The 19,225-nt window shown below is 39.3% G+C and overlaps 1 non-coding gene across 1 annotated transcript; it reads right to left on the reverse strand.

The window, feature by feature from the left end:
* Positions 1–15,213: 15,213 nt before the first annotated feature.
* On the reverse strand, positions 15,214–15,401 carry LOC122791901. Its single transcript, XR_006363247.1, has one exon. It is a non-coding gene; the product is annotated as a U2 spliceosomal RNA (small nuclear RNA).
* Between the last annotated feature and the right edge of the window lie 3,824 nt (positions 15,402–19,225).

Here is a 19,225-nt window from a genome sequence, read left to right on the forward strand (position 1 = left end):
ATATCTAGATACCTGAAGTGTGGGGTGGTATAGTGTGAGGTTAGGTTGTTGTAGCTGTGTGTTTCCTTGTTTAATATTATAATACACATCTTCACTGTATTCTGAGTTAGTCAGAAACCTAAGAAAAGTTTTCTGACCTAGGAGCCACCAGACACAGTCAGTGATCCTAGATAAATAATATATGTAGAGTAGCACAGCAAAAGGCTGCCAGTTATTTGAATACAATGGAAATTCATGAGACTGCTGCAAACTTACATGGTGTCATTGTACAATACCCAAATTGTGAAATGGGAGCACTGTTACCTAAAGTTAGACCTGGCCCTATATAAGCAAAGTCCTTGAAACAGCAGGTTTTTTTTTTAGTATCTTTCTAAGCCCCTGCTGCCTTTCACCTATTAACTCTTCTGTGACAAAATGGCCTATTTGTTCCTTTTATGGGGACACAGCCTATTGACTGATTCATTCACCCACAGGACAACAGCTGTATATAGGTTCATAAGCAAGTAGTCAGCTAGCTCCCCTTGTGGGCCATTTTAAGCCTAGCCTATTTCACTTTTGGTGCTTGAAATAACCTATCCCATTTGGTGTTAGATTTGCCTTACCCATCCGTCCACCGATCCACAACCTCTTTTCCCTTTTTGCACACGGGGTCTGGGTGTCACTTCAACAGTGACAATCATCTAGAGCCAAAGTTTACACCACTGGTTTCCTAGCCCTGCCAAGGCTGTTCTTCCATACCACACACTCGGACCCAAACTCACACTTGTGGCCAATTTAGGGTGTACAGACCGCCTACTGCATGTATTTGGAATGTGGAAGGAAAATAGAGCACCCAGAGGAAACCCATGCAAACACAGAGGGGACATGCAGACTCCACACAGAAAGCACCCCAGCTGAGAATCAAACTGGGGAACTTTTTGCTGTGAGGTGACAATGCTATCCGCTGTGCGACTGCTTACCTATGGTGTTCAATATTCAGGTTGCTATCAGTCTGAGTGCCCAAATCCCTCATGACTGACTGCATTCTTAGGACATTGTTATTAATGTGATAATTTGTGGGGATGTCACTCTCCCCAAAGGGGATGATGATGCATTTTTTTGTATTCAGCTTGAGGCCATGTTTGGGTGAGACCCTCTTGAAAGATGTCCACATCACTAGGGGAATTTATGAGAGCGCCCAGCTTGCAGTTATCTGCAAACCTGGTCAGTCATAACCCACGTTATGGCCTGCACCTCAGAAAAGTATATCCCAAATAACAGAGGCCCCAAGACTGAACCCTGGGGTATGCCACTTGATACAAGTCTACTGCTTGAGGTGGCTTCCCCCATTTTGACTAAGTGGGTTCTATCAGTGAGCCAGTTAGCTACCCGTCTGGTAACGTGTGGATTGATGCCTAGTTGAAAGAGTTTATCTATTATGCCTGGGATTCAGGCAGACATTTATCCCTTTGTGCTATGGCCAGGTCAGGGTAGGCAGTGTAAACCATTTTGTCCTCATCCAGTACTTTGGTGACCTTCTCAAAGAATCCATCAGGGTTGAGTAGGCATGACCTGCCTTGCTGAAACCAAACTGGGTTGGGTCCAGTGTCTGGAAGTTTCCTGTGTCATTATTGATCATTTCCATAGCTTGGCATATGAAACTAGTGAGATTTATGGGTCTGTGGTTTCCAAGGTCTATACATAGCCCATTCTTGTGCACAGGGATGGCTGTTGCTATTCTCCATTCATGACGCACAAAGCCTGTGGAGGCAACAGTTAAATCCAGAGGTCCTGATAGGTCATGTTTCATGCTATTTAGAAGGCATCCTGAGTTATTGTCTGAGCCCATTTTTGCAGTGTTATTGGCCTTAGAGAGAACAATGAGGACTTATTCCCTAGTGATAGTAGGAGGAATTATATTTGATGATATTTCTTGAATGGAGTTTGGGAGGAGGGGTATAGTTAGAATTAAATTTGTCTGTTAGGAAGTCTTTTATCTTAGTATAAGAAGCACCATTAACAATGAGCTTTGCACACAATTGTGTATTACCTTTGAGGTTGTGGAGATATCTAAAGAATGTCTAGGAGGCCAAATTTACCTCAAATGTGACATCTTTGTCCTCTGAGTTTGTTCAGTTTGATGAGAGTGCTTTTATCCTGCTGGGTAATACAGCTGCTAACTTGTGCCATTATTTTTTTCCTTCTATTAAACAGCCTATTGATATCGTGATTCCATCAAGGTGGCTTGTTTTTTGAGTTAGGTTTGTACTTATTCCTGGTGAGTACAGCCACCTCTTTGCAACTATTAACATGCTTGCATAGGGTTTCTGTGAACAGTTCTGCACAAGCAGCAGCAGCAGTAGTGTTCTCAGGCTATATGGAGACTTGACATTTTGCCAGATTATCACTTAATAGTAGGAAGTTAGCCTTAGAGAAGTTCCTGAACATTCTAAGGTTAGCTGGGGTTCTGAGTTTTATTTTTACCTCAAAGGACACCATTTTATGGTCTGACCTTACCAGAGATGACATTACACTAGGGGGTGTGCAGCACTTTCTCACATTAGTGAGGACCAGATCCTGTATGTTTGTGGCCCTAGTTGGCCTATTGGGAATCTGGTCCAGGGAGTTTGGATTTATGAAATCTAGAAATCCCTGTGCCTGCATGTTTGCTGTCATATATCATTCCCAGTCTGTAGTGGGGTAAGTAAAGTCACCCATGAATATAGTATTGGATTGGATGGTGAGCATTTTCAATAAGCTTAAATACGTGTTATGGCTTTCTTGGGTCATAGAGGGAGATCTATAGCTTGCAAGGAAGTCCAAGTCCTTTAGTCCCTGTCTGTGTAGTAGCTGGTCTAAAGGTGTAGAAGGCATTATAGCCTTGTACAGCTGGTGTGCTCTCCAAAGCTTTAAACTATGTCTCTGTGACTGCACAGACATCAGCATTCTCTAGGGTCACTAGAGCTTGTAGGGAGTGTAATTTCTTGTTTAGGCTCCTATCATTGAGCAGTAACACCTTTAGGTTTTCTTGGTTTTGATTTGCTATGTCAGAAGTACTTTCCATTTGGCGTTACCTAAAAAAGGCACTATAGGGGATGACAGTGTTTTAGCTAATATTCAAAATCCTATAAGGGACATGTACAGACCATCCCTGCCAAAGCAGTGTGGTCTATTAACCATCTTCTTCCTTCCTGACAAATATTACACCCTCTTAGAATGACTCCAGAACTTAAACCACATATCCAGAGAGCTCCGTGATGTCTCTATTCATACAGTCTAGGGAGGTATGTCTCAGGACATTTACACCCACAGTGGATTATGACTGAGTCTTACTGGTACTTGTGGTCTAATGACCTGAGTGTAAGCTTAATAATGTGGTGGATCCTGGCCCCTAATAAGCAACGGACCATGACTTATTCTGTACTCAGCCTAGTGAGAGAAACATCAGTGTGTCTCACAATGGAGTTTCCAATTATCAGAATGTTTGACTGTGTGTTGGTTTGCTTTATAGGCTTAGAAATAGAGGCTCTATGAGATGTGGCTGTATATGTTGTTGTGGGTGTTGTTTTGAAAGTGTCCATTCGGTGCTGCTGAGGGCATTTGTTATGTGTACTTCATCTAGAATATCTTTGGGGTTTAGGAAGGTTACATTTAAGTGCCTCAGCATATGTTGGTCTATGTGTTAGTTTTGTACTGTGTGTGATGGGTCCAGGATGTGTACTACTGATAGCCTGATTGACATTATGAGTGCTATTATGTAAGAGCTTTTCCTCCAGTGACATGGTGTCACTACATCCCTCAAGTACCTTATCTGTTTGTTTGAGAGTTATCTGGTTGCCAGTAAACATGAGGCAATTTCTACATTGCCTCATGACACCCATATCCAACAAGCTGGTAACAGAGATAGTGGAAAGTTCATATCCAACAGGCCCTTCTTTATTGATAGATGGTTGCAGTGAAAATATAAAGTAATGAAGTAGTATCTGGTTTGCTACTCTGGGGACAGTGCTTGCCATTGCAAACTAGCTGCCCTTTGTGCAACTAGGTATCGATGAAATTTCAAGGGTGCTTTTACAGAAAAAATATCAACTCATGGTGTCTGCCTATATACTGGGCACTGCCAAACAGTTGAGGCGAAACTACTAAAGTGGGTTCTGATGATGTCTAAAAGTATTTACGGAAATATTCTGAAGTTAAGTTAGACAACAGCTAATCAAGCAGTACTTACTGAAAAGAAAGAATTAGCCTTGTCAAGAATGATGAATAGCGGGGATTCAATTAATCTGTTACTACCTGGCTACAACTAGTGCTGGTGTCACTGCAGCTTCTCAATGCAGGGATACAATTCCCCTTTGCTTCTTCTCTCACTAGAAGCAAAGCAGCAGCACCAATCTCAAGATGAGAAGCAGTCCGCAGACTCTTTGGTGATCAACAGTCTTGTCCCAGATGATGCAGGGATCTGTAATCCTGTTGTAGCCTTTTCTTGGTAGATACCTTGAATAGCAACCAGACCAATCAGAAAGGTCCTACACAGACACTCAGTGTGCAGTCAGAGACCATCAGGAATCAATGCTGTCTGCTCCTTCTCTAACCAGATGCAAAATATAAGTGCAAGTTTTAAGCTGGAACCTATGAAGCAGTTAACAGGCTTTCTGGTGATCATCAGTCTCCAAGAAATAATGTTCCTGTCCTCCTTCTCTTATCAGGAGCAAAATGGAAGCACTAATCCCAAGATGACTACTGAGAGGCAAAATGTGGGCTCTCCAATAATTGGTAATATTGGACCAGATGTTGCAGATTTTAAAGGTAATATGGAAAAATGTGTTAATATCCTAAGAGCTGCAGTGAGCCCTAAGCAATTAGACATGAAAGAGGGAGCAACTCAAGATTTAGCAATCTAAGGGACAAGCCGCTAATTTTAAAATAGGAAGATAGAGTGGAAGGCAGTGGGCACATAGTCATCATCATCATCAATCCCCTTTTTCCCATTTTCTACATGGGGTCAAAGCGTCATGTCAACTGTCAGCATCTCTCTCTGTTCAATGGCACTGCCCTGGCCAATACATTTAAATATCTGAGTGGAGTAACATTACAAAATGATAATTTTGTGCTTACTGACAACAGCCAATGAATGAGGAGAGGGAAAGAAATATGTGGTCATAGCAACAAAAGGGGTGGACAGCTAGAGAGACAGTTAAGTTTAAAAACATAAGAGCAACAGGTGGGAAGGTGGAGAAAAATATAATTTCTGTGTGACTCACAAGAGACACAACCCTGGTCCCTTTCCTAGTTTAAATATGCAATTGAAAGGAGAATAAAATTAAAACACAGTGTAATGAAAAAACACCACAATCTACAAAAATAGAAGAAGGCAATGAAGTATTACAAATTACAAGAAAGCAATATAAGGAAAGCAAACTAACCTTCCCCTTACAACAGTCTATGGCAGAGTCTGAACAAGCTTTTCCAGTAGAGCCCTTTTTGTTTTGTTTCCTTTGGCAAAAGAAAATAAATATTCCGATACATTAGTCAATTGGGATTATAATATGTGTTTTATACTGTCTGTAATCTTTTTGCTTTTTTGCTTATGAGTTATGTCAAAACACAGAGTAAGAAAGAAAAGGAGATAAGAGAAATGTCAAGTAGTTTTAGAAAAACATAGAAACAGCCAATACAGGTACTGGACACAATAAATGGTTCATTCAGAAAAAGAATTAAATAAAATAACTTGATTGTTATTGTTGAAAGGAATTTTTAACTTGATTTTTATTGGTCTATATGTATTAATGGGATACTGTGTTGCCATGAAACCATTTTACTGTAAGTTTTGATTGGCTGGAAGGCACTTTTTAAAGGGTGATTTGAAGTGTCTGTTATAATGTCTGATGAAGCGGTACTTGATAACTGCGAAAACATTCACTAATTCAATTTTCTTCCATTCCTGAACTTTTATTTTATGTGGCAAGCCTTTGTGCTGGTTTGGTCCATCCTATGTTTTACATTGGGATTTTAATTTTAGAAAAACATTGAATTTTATATAATTAGGAATTCGACAATATTAAAAAAAATCTCTTTAAAGAGAATTAGTGTCTCTCTATTAAATATGTTATTGTTTGCCAAATTTTAGGTCCTGGAAAGGAAAAGCTATAATCGCTGCACTTTCTTGATAAGAGAGTAGTATGATGTGAGGGAGCTTGACTTGACTGCGACCCATGACCTAGACAATAGACAGGAACATGAACAGCAGCAGCTGTAGCAGAAGGACATGACTATAAGCCTCCTCCACATTTTAGGTCCTGGAAAGGAAAAGCTATAATCGCTGCACTTTACATGGTTCTGTTTCTTGGTTAGACTCTCTGCCACAAAATGTAAGTGCTTCACAGCTGGGAGCTATAAAGGAGGGCTTGGTGGTGCTGCTTGCTGTAATGGATACTTTCCTGTGAGGTAATCTGTTAACAACATTTTGTTTGAGAAATTTTAGAAGCAGATCTACCATGGGTGGAAATTCAGGCCATGGTTCAGTAATGCCTGGTACTATATCTCAGCTATCTATAGCACAGGAGAAGAATATATGATTATTTCCATACTTTCTACACAGCCTGTCACCCTGTATGTGTCTTTGTGAAGATTTCTCCAGATGGATGTGATATCTGTGGAATGAGATATTAGGCCTTCTTAGTACTATTATGCTGTGCCATTGAAGTCTGCAATAATAAATGACAGATTTAAAGGCACATCTACAACATCTTTCAAGCCAAACATCATTTCCAGCATCATATCCTATTTGTTTTAAGATTTGATGGACAATGGCAGGCCCTTTTGTTTTCTTGTACTCTGATTTATCCATGAATGGGATACAACTACTTGCAGACTCTGCTAGAGGTTTGAAATGTCATAGTCATTACTAAAACTAGGAAGTGGTGCATATCTTAGATAGTATCCTGGATTGCTAGTAACAGGATAGTGATAGGACTGACTTCATTCATTTTGACATGAAACATGAATTGTCCTTTCCTCTGGGGGATATATTCTTATCCAAAGTTCTTATTTGTCTCATCACAATTTGATATTAGTTGTTCTTTTTTCAAGATTAGGTGACAATTTAAGCAAGGGATTTTTGAAGGCAGCATTTCTACTACTTATTTTAAGGTATCAGAGCACATTCTGTTCCTTAATTTTATAACACAGTGGCATTGAGATTGAGGGTTCAGGGCCCTGATAAGGACTGGTGCTGTTGGGTTCAGGGACCTGATAAGGACTGGTGATGTTTTGTAGCTCCTCTTCTCCTGCAGGTTTGATGTTAATAGCTCTTCTCCAAAAACTTCTCAAGAACTTGTATTTGCAACACCATCAGGATTCCTGGTTACACATCTTCCCTTCTTAGGACAAGTAGCCATTAATTAAACATCAGTCACACTATTTCTCTGAAGGGCTTTAGCACAGAGCACATGCAAAAGATGTGTTGCGGTCACCACCTCAGGATTAGAGTGTACCATATTGCAGGGTACTTTACTCCTGAAATGCAAAGTTTTATGACACTTTTTCACTACAAATGGAGATGAATAAATTAGTAGTTCTCTTTTCATTGGCATTATCATACACTTTCTGACATCTACACAACATCAGGTTGTTGGGGCAGCAGCAATCTTAGTGTGTTAAGCCATACTACTGTAGCAGTAATAGTTAACAAATCTTTTTTTTTCTAGCACAGTTAAATTCTAAGGATATTTCCTTTAGGAGCATGGAAGCCTTAATTCCTCTCTGTATATCCATCATTAGGTCTATCATTGCGTACTATACTTTCTTTGGCAGGTACCTCTCCAAATACTCTGTCCAATTAGAGATATCACAGAGATTCATAATTAAGAAAAGTTTGAACTTTGATCCATAAACTACCAAGACAGATTAAATGCATGCATATATGATCTTGCATGGTGATCGCTGCCTCAACATTTGCTCTATGAAAGACCCCTTTTGGATCTTCTCTTATCTTCAAAAAATAAAAGATACCATGAATACCTATATCAAAAGCTTCTTCAGGACATACACAGGATCTGCTGGTGGGACAGATATGTAATCCAAAGCATCCTCATTCTTTGGAACACATGTTCACTCTACTTCTGCATATCAATGTAGTATCCTAATGACCTTTGAATCCACACTTACTGTGTACAGATTCATGTGCTGTTTCTCTCCTTGATTGCAATGACAATTTCCTCAAAATTCTACTGATCTCTTTAACTAAACTTCTAGTAACTATATATGAAAATACAAAATTATAATGTTAGTTGATTCATAACACTTCACTTCCACTCACATTACTTATTAAACAGAGATCATGATCGTGAGACTGTGCATTCACCATTAATTTAAACATAGTTAAGGAAACATAGTCACTTGATTTAAAATATGTATATATGTACAGCATTAGGGAATCATAGCAAGTTACAGAAAAAACAGAATGGCACAATAAAAAAAAATAAAGCAGTAGGCACTTTTAAAATGCAGCTCTTTACGGTATTTAAATACAGAAATAATATGCATATGACCTGGAAATCTCTGTTGTACATATTCTCAAATAAACTAAAAGACTATTATGCTTTGATTTATTATTTATAGTTTACTGATAATAGTAACCTTCCACTTTCTTCACTGAATCTATGACATAAATGTTTTGCTAAGTCGGTGTTTATGCCCATATCCCTTTAAAGGGAAACTCCATCATGGAACTCAAAAATGTATTTCTTCATTGTATCTTTGTTTTTTGAGCTATTTAAATGCATCAGAACAACTCTAGATGCTTCTTACAAAAGTTTACTATGTGTTACTACAAAATATCTCACAATGGGGCTTGACATATTAATGTGATCTTTGTTTCAGTTGCATTCTTGCCTCCTTCCCAGAATACATTTCTAGTCCTCTTTATATTAGTCATGCTAGACATAAGGAAGAGAGGATGTATTCCTAGTCAATTAAAATACAATAGCAAGAGTGTGTCACAGGCATCTTACACACCTTCTTTAGCAGGAGTGCTTGCATTTTATTCCTGAATAGCCATAATATATATTTCTCTCAGAGCCTGTTACACGCCATTCAGAGCTATTTTGCAACTCTAGCCAAAAAACAGCTAAATTACAGAATTTTGTAATGATTGTCATATTTTAGTTCTGTGTTATGAGAACTGACAGACCCTCACCCCACTGTGTTTCTGAGGTGTCAAGGCAAGCACTGTAATCTAAGAGCTGTTAACACTTTAAAGAGCATGTTCTGATACTCATTAGTGTCTGTAGCACTAGGACGATTTTTTGTTCTTATTATCCAGAGTGTTGGAGAAATGTGCTAATTTGTTTGGTATTTTTGCTCAAAAGTATTTTAAAAGCACAATACAAAAACAAAAGTACAACTATCTGTTGTTGAATTTGTTAGGATATGTTTTAAACTGTGGCACAAATACCCTTATGCATTACATTTTCCTACTGATGTTGCATTGCTATCCCTTGATTTATATTGTAACATTGTTTACCACTTCATCAAAACCTTAATCCTTATACACAGCATTAGTAGTTTTGTGTATAAATCTAACACTTTCTATAAAACTGTTGCAGTTATAGAAGATACCACTTATAAGTGGATCACTATACAAAATATGTATTCAGCTATTAGGCTTGCCATCTTTTTCAGATGACCAAAGTGGGGCAATCCTGTTGAAATTTGAGATTATGCAGGACAAACCATGACAACATCAAATTAAAAATTATTTATTTTTATCTTATTACAAAGATAAAGGCTTTATGATGTTCAATGTTGGCTGTTTAGACTACTGTATAATTGCTGACTTAATTGTCATACCAAACATTTTTATGACATTTAGAAAAAAAGTCAAAAAATATTTTTTCTTCTAGTGTATCAACACATTTATCATTTTTCAAGTCCCCTCCACAGGACAGAACTACCCAAAGGGCAGTACACTGACATTGTTTCTCTTTCTCTCTGTAATAAAGACAGTGAAAAACAACTTCATAGCTCTGTCTTTTGAGTCCTGACATCAGCAGGACTAACTGCCTGTCTAAGATTGTCAGCATAACTTGACACAGATATCTGTATGTCTGTGGAACATGATATGGAGGCACAAACAAATTCCTCTGCAAACAGTGTGAGAAGTTAAGTTTGAAAAAAGAGAGGGTGGGCTTTCCCTTTCTTTGATTCAAAGGCAAGGAAATGAAAGTTTTAAAATGTACAAGTAGATTTCTGGTACCTACACAGTAATGGAACCATATAATATTGCAGGGAGAAAAGTAAGGGCGTTAAACTGTAGAAGGTGGAGTTTTTCTTTAAATGAGGTTATAAATAGGTGAGTCAGCATTATATAATAGGTTCATAGGTTCATAGGTTCGTACTAGGCTATCTGCCCTAGGGCATTTATAAGCCTAGCCAGAGTGTGTGTGGCTTTCAGTTTACTGTGCCTCTGTCTAGTAGTAACACAGAGATGACCCCTGGGGTAAACCTACGATCTCCCATTCACTCGTCAAGACTTCTCTTGAATAGAGTTAGTGAGGGGCTCTGCCTAACATGGATTGGGATTCTGTTCCAGAGTGTAGGGAGCCTCTGGGTTATGAATCTGTCCCTCCAGCACGTCCTATTTATTTCTGTGTTGAGGTTTAAGTCTCTTGCTCTCGTGGCTCTGATGGATTTGGATTTTTTGAGGTGGAGCATGTCCATTAATTCCGGATTGGACATGGCCTTGTAAGTTAGGCACAGGTCACCTCTGAGTAGGCGGTATGCGACTGAATAGAGCTGGAGTTTTTTCAGTTGGGCAGCATATGACATATGTTTAAGACCCTTTATCTTCTTGGTGAGGAACTTTTGGGGTCTTTCCAACTGCTGCAGGTGTCGGGTAAGATACATCCCAAAAGGGGCATTGTACTCAATCATTGGCCTAATAAGAGATGAGTACAGGGGCACAATGACCTCTCTTGATCTAGATGTGAAACCCTTCATGATAAGGTGGGCAATATAGAAGATCTTCCTAACCACTTTGGCAATGTGAGTGTCAAATGAGAGGTTACTGTCAACCTGGGTCCCTAGGTCCCTGATTACCTCTTCCGTTAATGGATTACCACCTATGTGGTAATTTGTGGGTACCTTGTTTTTCCCAAAGGGTATGACTATACATTTTTTGGCGTTAAGCTTAAGGCCATTGCTCTGGCACCAATTATCCGTTTCTATGAGTCCTCTCTGAAGGATGTTTGTGTCCACTGGAGTATCAATTATGGCACCCAGTTTGCAGTCATCTGCGAACTTTGTCAGCCACAATCCTCCTATGTTTGCCTGTACCTTGGAAAAATAAATGCCAAACAAGAGGGGTCCCAGGACTGAGCCCTGTGGGCACCGCTTGTGACTGGCTTAGAGTCTGACATAGCTCTAGCAACTCTGACCCTGTGGGTTCTGTCCTTGAGCTAGTTTGCAACCCATCTCGTGACATATGGGTTTACATTTAAGCTGGTGAGTTTGTCTATGATGCCCGAGTGTGGTATTGTGTCAAAGGCTTTTGCAAGGTCAAGGTAGGCTGTGTGAACTGCCTTACCTTCATCAATGGCCTTAGTGACGGTTTCAAAAAAGTCAACCAAGTTCAAGAGGCAGGATCTGCCCTTGACAAAGCCAAATTGGGTAGGATGCAATGTCTGTAGGTCCACAATGTCTTTGTTTATGAGTTCCATAATGATCCTCTCCATAGCTTTGCAGACCAGGCTCGTCAAGCTTATGGGGCAGTAGTTTCCAGGGTCCGTAGAAGCACCACCTTTGTGAAGTGGGACCACTGTTGCCGTACGCCACTCTTTGGGTACGTATCCTGTAGTAAGGCTAAGATTAAACAGCAGCCTTATGTTTGGGTTTAGTTCCTCTTGGAGTTCATGTAGCACACAGCCCGGGACACCGTCCGGTCCCATTGATGCTGTCTCTCACCTGGGCATCTGAGATGTTAGGGAGGCTACACTCTGCTGGGATAGTTATTTCTCCTTTTGGGGGGGAGGGGGAGGAGAAATTTGCACTGAACCTATCTGCCAGAATGTTGGCAATGTCAGTGGGTTCAGTGTATTTATTGTCATTTTGGACTAACTCTGAGCATATCTGGGAGTTTCCACCCAGGTTTCTAACATATCTAAAGAAGGCCTTGTGATTGTCTTTTGTGTCTTTTGCAATTTTTCTCTCAAAGTTGGCCTTGGATGATTTTATGAGTGATCGTAGTTTTTTGCTAGTACTGATCAGAGATGCCTTCCCATTTAGGGATTTTGCTCTGTCATGTAGTAGCTTCCTCCTTCTGTTGTAAAGTTTGTTTATGGCTGGGGTCCACAAGACTGCGCCTGCCTTTGGGGGGAATGGGTCTTGGTTTTATTTGGGATTGCATGATCCATGCATTCTTGAAGGTGCCCGTAGAAGGCATTTGCAAAGGATTCAGCAGTGTGGGTTGTGGTTTCCACTGGCCCAGGGACCTTGAAGGATACCACTTCAGTCTTAAGAAGTGTGAAGTTGGCTTTTGAGAAGTTCTTCACTGTGGTCTTTTGTGCAGGGGGTGGGGGCGGGATGTGGATTTCCAGTGAGATTAATTTATGGTCTGATCTTACCAATGAGGGATATACTTCCGGTTTGGAGCATTTTGTCCCCATGTTTGTGATGATCAGGTTTAGTATATTGTCTCCTGTGGGAATGGTGACTAGTTGTTCCATCGCATTTGAGTTTATGAATTCTAGGAACCTTTGGGCTAGGGTGTTTGAGCTTGAGTAATGTTCCCAGTCTATGTTTGGGTAGTTGAAGTCTCCCAATATGATGGTATTTGGAGAGACATTCATACTCTCCAGTGTCTTCAGGAAGGCTGTGTGAGTTTCCTGAGTTTGAGAGGGTGGTCCGTAGCATGCTACAAATTGTAAGGCAGTTTTGCCTATGGTTAGTTGCACCTGGATGGTCTCCGATGCTTCGTGCATTGCCACTAACCTGGAGGTGTGGGTTTCTTTAATGAATATGGATACTCCCCCTCCTTTTGTGGTTCGTTCCAAGTTTTGGGGCCGGAAAGCATGATATGAGGTAAAACCTGATAGTGCTAGGGTGCTCTCTGGAGCCTTGAACCAGGTTTCAGTCACTGCACAGACATCGATGTTCTCCATACTGAGGAGGGCTTCGAGGGCGTGCATCTTGAGGTTTAGACTTCTGGCATTGAGCAGCATTACCCTTATTTTTTTTCCACTTGTGTTTTCTAGGGAGGTAGGTTTGTCATTTGAGCCTTGCCTAAAAAGGTACTATGGGGTGGCAAGAGCCTTGGCCAATATCCAGAAGCCCAGGGGTGACAGGTGCAAGCCATCCCTTGTGAAGCAGCGTGGCTTGTCGAGCATGTCATCCCAAGCAGACAGACATTGGATCCCCTTTGAATGACACCAGTAATTAAGCCAATTGTTAAAACTGATCATTTTGTCTTTGTACTGTGGCATCATTCTTGGTGAGGGTAAGATGCTGCTCAGGGTCAGGGTCATACCGGCCTGGGCTACATAATCAGAGAGCTCCTCTATGTCTCTTTTCATGTAGTCCAGCGAGGTACATCTCTGGTCGTTCACACCGGCATGTACAATGACTGAGTCATATTTGTACTTGCTGTGGAGTGACCTGAGTGCTTGTGTTATGTGGTGGATACTAGCTCCTGACAGGCAGCTTACTGTGACCCTATCCTTGTTCAGTCTGGTGAGTGGGACGTCAGTGTGTCTGACTATGGAGTCACCTATTACAAGTGTGTCTGGCATGTTGTTTGGCCTTAAGGGCTGTGACTGTTTAGCACACTGACTTTGTGAACTATGTGTTGCATGTGCTATGTCTTGAGGTGGCGGTTGTATGTCTGTGGAAATAAACTATAAGAAACTCTAGTGTCTAAAAATAACCATTTACTAGAATGAGGATTTGAGGAATAATATATGCAGGTAAGTATCTTCTTGCATTTATTCTGGTTTACTTAAATGAAATAGCATATTTGCTGGAGATAGTTTTTTTTTTTTCTATGCATAAAAAAAACTGCCGGTTGACAGTAAGCAATGTGTTTTTTATTCTCCTTTAGGAATGTCCTCATTGTGACTAACAATCTTTTTATGTAATTTATGATACTAAAGCACTGAAATAATTTTATAAATATGTAATATATTTTGTTCCAGCTTGAACAAGGCAAATATAAATAACTGGGACACTAGATGATAAATGCTTACAAATATAAATGACTGGGACACTAGATGGTAAACATTTGCTGCTTTTGCAGAATTAAAACATTATGAATGTCTTTATTGTGACTCTTTTTTAATTTAATCAATCATAATAAACCACTGAATAAGTTTCACAAATATGTATTGTGTTCTAGCTAGAGCAAAGCAAATAAAATGACAGTGACTCGAAATGATAAAAGTCTGCTGCTTTTACAAAAATAAAACGTGATGGCAGACATTTGAGTCCTGCAGTCATCATAAGACAACTGCAAGTTTTGAAGAAAGAATTAATTCAAAGCACATGTGTATGTAAAGCAGTAACTACATTTGCATTGCTTTGCAATGGAAAAACAAATAAACGAGCTTTGTTTTACACAGACCTGTAGACGCAAAATGGGTAAAAATGGGTGGATAGAAACAACAGAAAGTCTGATTTTAATAATGAACATTTCCTGCAAACTCTATTGTTTGGTTAGAACAATTTTGTGTTCAGCTTAAATATTCACTGCTGTCATCTCAGTGCTCTGAGGAAGTTAAATAGTACTTAATACTGAAATGTTGTAGCATAACTATGCATTATTTTCAAAAGTGTTAGCAAATAAAAACGTACTGTACTATAGCCTAATTTCTAGTTAGAGGCTGGGCATACAAAGGTTCATTGTCATGTGATAGCATAGCTTTCAACTTATTTGCTGAAGAATTAGGAGCAAAACCAAAATAATGACAAATGCCCAGAGTCATGAATGTTTTTGTAAATATTACTCTAACTTAGAATGTTAAGAGAGCAACAAATCTTGCATTCATTAGCATTTTCTGACGAATAGGAACTATTAAACCCTAATGTCTAGATTTATTGACTGACTATAGTTCTCAGTGATTTAAAATCAAAGAGTTTACTAAGGCAATATCTAAATATGAGGCAAAATCACAGACATTTGAGAGCTAAGTGTGGTAGTTTCATACATGATACTTAAATAATACTGCTCTGGATCTGTAAGGTTCCCAGATATGTTATTTAAGTTGTAAGGCATCATCACTGGATTGCGTGGAATGAATGGAGCAAGCCCCTATTCCATCTCCCTGTTCCAAAAATCAATTTAACATATAGTCCCCAGATAAGGGACATATCAGATATTAAACTGATAAGAACAGATACTATACTTGATCTTAGCCAAAAGGCCAAGAAGCGATTGGATGGCACAGTGGTGCAGCAGTAGCATTGTTGCCTCACAGCAAGAGGATCTCCAGTTCGATTCTCAGCTGGAGTGCCTTCTGTGTGGAGTCTGCATGTCCTCTCTGCATTCATGTGGGTTTTCTCCGGGTCCTCAGGTTTCCTCCCACATAACAAAAATATACATCTGGAGCATTTCTCCCTGGGCCTTTGCTGAAAATTGGCTTCGTTCCAAGTCAGACTTTCCCAGTAAACAAATGTTAAATAAAAAATAAATAAATAATTTGTAATATTAGGCATCATTCTTTTTTCCTTTTTGCCTCTACTGACTGTCAATCATCAGTCTGTCTCTTGGCCAGTTGGCCCATTTTTTTCCCTTTTCACCAAGCAGAGAACCAACCAAGAGGGAATGTCATTTAGGCAGCAAGTGCAGACTAATCAACTTTCATTTTTGGCCCTACGCTGTCATGCGTACACACTACTACACCAAAGATTAGGCAAATGATGGGAATCCACAAGGGGTGTCGTTCACTTCCAGAAGTGATTTATATCTATATCTATATATATCTATATATATATCTATATATATATATATATATATATGTGTGTGTGTGTGTGTGTGTGTGTGTGTGTGTGTGTTATCTATATCTATCAAGGCTCCAATGTCCAGGGGAGACTCTGCCATAGAACCATGTATTGTGGCATGCACCCGTGTGTGTACCTTCCCACCAAAGAGAGTTGAGAAGGCAGTGCCACATCACTCATCCCTTCACACTACTAGCTCCAACAGGTGCCAGAGCCGCTACCTGAATTCATATTGCTTGGGATGTAGTCAGCTTTTCCCATCTACACCAATTAAACTAGCTAGTCCTGTAATTTATAGGATTTGGTGCACATTTAGTGATGATAAGTAGGACTGCCAGCTGTCATGGTGAACAATGGTACTGTGCTAATAACATCCACCTCAATACCATTGAGTCTTTCCTAATATTAATGTCCCAGAATTTAGGCTGATAACTTTAGAACTATGATGGATTTACTTAAATTTGCTCAATGACTCTGTTACTAAAACAGCAATGTCTTACAATGACTGAACGGTTAGTTATTAAAATAATAATGTCAGATTTCTTCATTTTGGCAACATGGAATGTAATACTTGTACGTATTAGAAGAAATTGTTAGATTGAGGCTTTTCACTTAAAAGTAGTTGTTAGGCATAAAGTAGAATAAATATAGTAGAACAGACCTGAAAACATAGAGCCAGATTTGTGTCTTCATTTATGCATGCAGTTTCAGGGAAAGACAATTCAACAGAAGGGAGAAGATATTCTTCCAGGCTAAGCATGAGATGTTTAGAAATAACAGTTCTCAAGGGAAAGCTACAGCATGTTCCATTTTCAATGTTCAGATATGTGTACTTGCAATGGAATGCTAGATAAAGAATCGATAGGCACTGCCAGGCACCTGCAAGACAAGCCTGGGAATCAAGGTTAAGGGGATAGATATGGCTCCCAGAAGAAAGATTCTAAACTGAAGTAGTATAGTATGTATGCTTAGGACAGAGAAGTTAGTTGAAGTCTGGTACAAGACTTGTTCATATGTCGTTATTGAGCTACTTTTATGCTTTCAGTTATTTGATATATTATGCTGCTATATACCATTTGAATATGCTGCTGTGACATTTATATCTGCTGCTGTTATATTATATGTTACTCAGTACAATAAACTATCATTAAGTAATCCGTGGTAACAGAGCTCTGATTTCTTACAATGCTAAACCAATAAACATTTTTAAATTTACTTGGATTATTTTTTAAGTCTGTCTTGCTTGTAAACATTTCTACTAAAATAAACTGAGCAAATGTAGTCATCCAGAGTTTCCCTCAAATGTTGCCATTTTCTTTTCATTGTTTATTTTCTGAATGAGGTTTATCATACTTTTGTTTCAAAATAATAGCAGGCTAGCAGGGAGTCATATCATGCCTTTAGCCAGGCTTTTATCAGGTAAGCCTTGTGCAAATTAGTTTTTGAAAAGTAACATTTTCCTCAACTCAAGGACTTTAATGAAAAATCAAACAATGCAATCACACCCAGTGTTATAGGTGCATGTAATATTGCTATTTACCCATGTAAAGGCTTCTAATCTATTTTTTGCATTACATTTTAACATCTTGTCTGAAAGAAGGTAGAATATGCCTTTAAATACATCTTTCATTGCCCTGCAGATTGCATAAAGGGATGTAGTCCTGACAATGGCCTAGGTGATATGAGTTTAATTAGTAGCTCAGAGAGCAGATGTAAGGAAGATGACCATGTGAGTAAGTCTTTCTTTAAGTTCTGGTGGAGGCTGACACTCATTAGGAATGGTGAGCTGGTGGTTGGTGGGAGAATAAGCAGGAGGTATGACTACTCTGGTGGCCTGGGGTGACACATGCCCTAATGCGACATCTCATTATCTACCTAGACAGACATATTGACATATACATCAGCACTCTGGAGGAAAGGATTTAGGGCTACAGAAAATCCCTGTCTTCTCAGGATGACAGCACCACTCTAGCTGGTCAGTTATCTCCTCCAGAATTGAAAGAAGCAAAGCCCTTTACCTGGAGGAACAGATGTGAAAAGACAAATTTGGACAAAGCAGGTGTTCTGACCAAATATTTGGGTTTTTTAGAGATGAATGCTTTCTTCAGGACATCTTGCTGGTGTGGCTTAAAGCAAGATGAGATTAGGTGAATGCTTTATTTATTGATTTGGTGCAGCTAAAAGTAAGGCCTAAGACCTGTGGCTATCATTTTTATTTGTCAGCCTGTTGCTGGAAGGCTGTGTGGCACTTAGCCTGTGTGGCAGAAATGCCTCAAAAACAGTCACCTTCCATAAAAGTTGTGAAATTAAAGGAGGAAAAAACATGTGAGCTTGAGTTTTCATTTCAGTTTTCATTTCATTCTACAAATAAACCTAGCTTTTGACGTATTTTTAACTCCAGTTGTTTTTAAAATTTGACGGTTCATATATACTTAGATATACATATATCTCATATACAACAACATTCAGGAGACAGGTTTATTGGAGGGATAGCAGTATTAAAGTCTTGAAATACAAATCTTTAATGTCTGGCTACACCCCTGAATACTTGTCACAATTACACATTATAACCAAAGGTATTGTTTGTCATATCACAGCTAGTGGGTCTGTGGTGGGGCAACAGTCAAGAATTCATAGCTAACTACTAGGCTAGCAACCCTTGCAGGTCAGTTTTATCCTAGCCAATTTTCCTTCAAAGGTGAGAATCAAACCCTTTACTTTATAACTAAGTTAAACACATTAGCCATTATACTAACTCTTGACCCCATTTCCAAAAATCTTGGCTATATCCCTAAAGAGGGGAAAGGCAACAAGTGGCAAGGGAAGAAAAAACATGAGAATTCAGCAAATGGGACATAAGCATAAACGCATAGAATTTTATGATATATAATTGTTCAACTGAGCTACCGAGTCTGCTTGTTTTCCTATCTAGAAGATAAGCTGCCAAGCCTTGTTGACCTAAAGCATTTTTATTTGCTATCATGCATAAGAAGTTATGTCTGTCTTAAGGATTCCTGCATTTTGGCTGAATGTCAAGCCGCTGACTGTCACTGACCGCTGAGACAATGATGACAAGACTGATTTTAAATGTTGTTGAAATGGCATGAGGCTGATGAAGTTACACAGCAGAAGTCATGTAATGTTATGCTTTTAACTTTTCTAATTGTAATATTTTTTATTTAAGAATTGAAACAGTTTGTGTTTTTGGAGTTTTGCTGTTTTGTTGATAGCATGCTGCTTGCTGAGTCCCACCATGCTG

Source organism: Protopterus annectens, chromosome 17.part0, assembly GCF_019279795.1.
Source record: "Protopterus annectens isolate FY-2018-M chromosome 17.part0, PAN1.0, whole genome shotgun sequence".
Classification (NCBI taxonomy): domain Eukaryota; kingdom Metazoa; phylum Chordata; order Ceratodontiformes; family Protopteridae; genus Protopterus; species Protopterus annectens.